Source organism: Dendrobium catenatum, unplaced genomic scaffold, assembly GCF_001605985.2.
Source record: "Dendrobium catenatum unplaced genomic scaffold, ASM160598v2 fragScaff_scaffold_788, whole genome shotgun sequence".
Classification (NCBI taxonomy): Eukaryota; Viridiplantae; Streptophyta; class Magnoliopsida; order Asparagales; family Orchidaceae; genus Dendrobium; species Dendrobium catenatum.
Genome location: NW_021319250.1, coordinates 195,948 through 200,880, shown reverse-complemented (window position 1 = coordinate 200,880; position 4,933 = coordinate 195,948).

The following is a 4,933-nucleotide window of genomic DNA, read 5'->3' as shown; positions in this document are numbered from 1 at the left end:
AGCATACACCATGTTACAACTTATTGCAAATGTCTAAAGATTTTGTCACAGAAGATAAGATTAGAGAGAGTCGCCTTAAGATGGTTTCGTCACATAAAATGGTATCCTTCTGATCATTCATTTAGGAGAGTAGATGTATTAGATTTGGCTTATGTTAAGGAAGGTAGAGGTCAAGGTTTTAAAAGACGAAATCGGGAATCGAGGCGTTTTTTCTAAAAGAGGCGAGGTGTAAGCCTCAAAACAATTAAAATAAATTAATTTAAAATTATAAATAATTGCAAAAAATAACAAAATATTATGTCAACTATAAATTTGAAGATTTATTTCAAGATAATATTACTAGAATACAAGATTTAAAATAAACTCACTTAAAAATAAAACATCCCCTTTGGATCAAGACCCAAAGCAGGCTTATCATTACTTTGATTATCTTCAGAAGAATCTTCATAATTAATGTCAAAGTCATCCTCAAACTGTTCTTCATCTATAACTTTTTTTCCTTTATCTCATGTATCAGTTAATATTTCATTAGCTAAAATGAAACAATAGTAACATATAAAATAATTTATTATATTTAAGAATACCTTTGAATTTTTTTTGAAGCTTCAATGTCACTTTGTTTCTTTCTTTTATATACTTGGGTAGTTGTTTCATTGTCTTCTTCATTGACATAAATTTCTTCTTCTGCTTCAACTTCAAAAATATCAGCATTCTTAGGAGTAACCCATTTATCATCAGATTGTAACTCATCAACAAGCAAAGGGTCAATTTCATTCTCAATATTTTCTTGATTCTGCAATTTAAGATGTCTATCTCTCAGTTTTTTTGTTAAATATAACATAAATTAGTTTGTTCATTCGATCTGCCGTCAATCGATTTTTTCTCTTTGTATATTTGATTGAAGATGCTCCAATTACGCTCGCATGCAGAAGCCGAACACGTTAGGCTAAGAACTTTAACTGCAAAAGCTTTCAATTCAGGAATATCATTTCCAAACTGAGCCCACAAACATTCTACATGAAGACAAACATAATATTTTATGAATATTGGTTGAAGTAGAAGACTCAAACATAAATATTAACATTAAAATTATAAATACATAAACTATAAACATACCAAGAGATCATATTTTATAGTATGCTTGTGCTGCTCTAAATCCAAACATTCTCTTCTTCAAATGAAAATCCTCAAGTTGATCATTCACTTTGAGGTAGTCTTCTTCAGAAATGAGTCTGTCCATACATGCATACAGATCAGTTTTCACCCTTTGTCAACTTGAAAATTCTTATCATAATAAAATTGGGGGTTTAAATTGTATGCAGCAGCATGTAAGTGTTGGTATAATTGTCGATCCACTTTTCATCTATAATATCTCATATTTCTTTGTAGGCACTTTGTTGACCTCCTAATTCTTTTGCAATGTCTTCTTTAGCCCTATTCATTGCTTCATAAATAAATCCCATAGCCGGGGCCCTCTCACCATCAACCATTCTAAGCACCTTTACTAATAGTACTGTTGTCTTCAAAGCATAATTTGTACTGCGCCAAAATGAATCGTCTTTCATAACAATCTTTTTAACTTGTTTTCCTTCTTGTTTTTTGGCCCATGAACTTTTATCCCACTCTTCAGAAGCAAACATTGCTTCCAAAGATTGTCTTAACTTCTTGAATCTCTGCAATATTAAATATGCATTAGCAAATCTTGTAACAACAGGTCTAATAATTTCCTTGTCAGTGAATTTTCTTATCAAGCTGAGTACCCAAGAATGATTGTATATAAACTTACTACGAATTTAGCCTTCAATATGGTTTATTTATGTTGAGGCAACTGTCCCAACCTCTCAAGCATTAAGTCAATACAATGTGCAGCACAAGGAGTCTAGTAAAGGTGAGACATCTTCTCCATTAACATTCTCCCTGCAGCTTTGTATGCACTTGCATTATCAGTAACAACCTGTACTACTAAGGCATCTCCCACTTCCTCCACAACTTCATCCAACATTTCAAACAATAATTGTGCATCCTTTACAAAGCTTGAAGCATCTACTGATTTGAGAAAAGCTGTTCCATATGGATTGTTGACCAAGAAATTAATAATACTTCTATGTCGAATATCTGACCAACCATCTGACATTATTGTCACTCCTGTCTCAATTCAAGTCTTCTTAACATCATCCACCATTTTTGAAGTGTCTTAACATCCTCATTCAACATTCAAGTCCTCATCTCATACATGCTTGGAAGTTGTAGTCCTCTTCCATAGCTTCCAATAAATCGTAACATATTGATCCATGACGGACTCCTAACAACATTAAATGGAATTCCATTTACATAGATGAATCTGACGATATCCAAACAAACTTTGTTCCTGAGTTCTTTTGTAGCTATAGGAGGCTGAATATCATGAGTATTTATGTTTTCCTTGTTATCAATATTTAGCATAAATCTATCCATGGGCCCCCGGCTGCCTCGGTCAGAAGAAACTAGATGGCTTCCAGTACTGGAACCTTCATGCTGTGATCTATAGTAAGAAGGTAAAATCTCTCATTCTTCTTCTTCCTCCATTCTCCATTCTCCTTCTTTTTCTTCTTCCTTCCCTCTTCTTCTCCTTCTCCATTTTCTTACTTCCCTCTTCATCCCTCCATATTTCTCATCATTTTCTTCTATTTTTCTCCTCTCCTCTCTTCCCTTTCCTCTCCATCATCTTCTTCTTCCTACAACCTCTCTTTCTCTAAACCTACAAAAACCCTAAACCCTAATTTTTATTTCTCTACATCCACTCATCAAACCATCCATACTCTTCACAAAAAATATTTCCCTACACCTTCTACACCCTAAAAAAAAAAAAAAAATCCATCATCCCTCATTTTCTCTCTAACCTAGAGAGAAAATTTTCTCTCTAGAACGAGAAAGAAATTTCTTCATGAATGACTCCCTTTCCATCCCAAACATCTCTCCTCTCCACCATGCCTCCAAATTCTCTTCCTAGAGAAAGAAAAAAATTACACTCTTTCTCTCTCCAAAATTGAGAAGAGAGGAATTTTCTCTCTAAACCTCTCCACACTTCCTTACACCTCCTAAACCCCTCTCCATGCAAAGCCCCATCAAATCCTCTCTCTTCCTCTCTTTCTCTCTCTAGAAAGAGAGCCCACTCTCTCTCTCTCTCCAAAATTGAGAAGAGTGGGATTTTCTCTCTCTAAATCTCTTCCTCATTTTCCTACACCTCCTACGCCCTTTCCACCAAAAATATTTTCTTTCCCTCTCCTTCCCTCTCTTTCTCTCTCTAGAAAGAGAGCTCTCTAGCCTTTGCTTTCAAATAAAAAATGACATATTTGATTAATTAAATTGCACAAATAATTAAAAAAAATTTAAATTGTGCATCGCAGGTTTCCCACCGTCCCTGCCATTCACCGTTGTCGTCTCAATTACTGCACACTTGAGGTAAAATGCCCGACACTAGTATTTTCTATTTCTATGCATGAAATAAGTACTTGTGACCACTTTTGTTATCGAGCGAAGAAACTTAAGTACCCGTGACCGCTCCTATCAGCGAGCGGGGAAATTCGTATGCATGAAATATAAGTACCCGTGACGCTTTTTTTAGCGAACGGAGAAATTTGTTATGTGTAGAAGAATTATTTAATTAAGTACCTATCATTGCTTTTAGACGGGAAAAATATTGTGCTTTAAACATGTTACTTGAAGATCCCGTGACCGCTTTTGTTAGCGAGCGGGAAATGAGACTGCGGCCGCGGTGTCATTTAACACTTACTGTGACTGCCTTTCTTGGCAGGCAGGAAGGTCTTACACACTCCGATGCATCCCCCTACGCGGGGACGACGCCAGAGTGTTGTCGAATTTTTCAACAATAACCCATGACTTAGAAAATTTCAGAAAGATTTAAAATTTACCTAAAATTCTAAGTCAAAAAAAAAAAATAAAACACACGACACCCTTGGCTCCCGACACTGGAAAACAAATATAAAAGAAATACAAATCAATGTGAAATGCAATATACATTGAGTCTTCAAGGGAATTAATTGTTCGCTAGTAGGTAGGAATCAAGCCTTTTCCTCCTAACTCCTGACTTGCACACCTAAATCTCGCACCAAAAGCTTCTTACAGCAATGAGATGGGAAGAAATGAATTGAAACCCCCTCCTATTTATAACATTGAACTCGAATTATTAGCGGGCCCCACCAGCCTAGGATCCTCTTGCTACAAAACAGGGAAGGCACACCTGTGGGCCCCACCAGCCTAGGATCCCTTGCTAAAAGACAGGGAAGGTACACATGCGAGCCCCACCATCTTAGAATCCTAAGATGCTGTTTCGAGGCTTTAGCCTTGGATTCATATTCGAGTATTTACCAATAAGTGAAATACGAGCGTAAATACACGCTGATACAGTTGGTAATTATGTTAAAAAAAGGGGAGGGGGTAAAAGTAAAAGTAAAAAAAAAAAATTTATCTTTCCTACAAAATGCTTTTGTGATCATCGTAAACACATAGGAATCCCCGCACATCCTCGATAATTTTCCGATTGAACCTTTTGTGATAAAAAATATACGTCACATTGCAATTCACGGGTGCTCTAAGTGGTGTGCGCGCCAGCTGTTAAAGTTAGGCGGTTCGTACATCCCGTGAATATATATCTTCAAAAAGAGACAAAATAGCGCACTCTTATGTGTCATGGGTTGTACGACCCTTTATTAAAGTAGGCACATGTAACACCCCAGGCATCCATAGTGAAATGATTCGTCTGACATTCTGATCGAACTCCATTCCAGTTGCCTTGCTCGGACCTGAAATTTTAAACCACATATAATGAGCTTACAAAGCCCAGCAGGTCACCAAAGCCTACAACTGAAATCAAAGCACGGCGATGCTATCAATATGCATGTCAGTCAATCAAATCCATAACAGTCAATGGTCA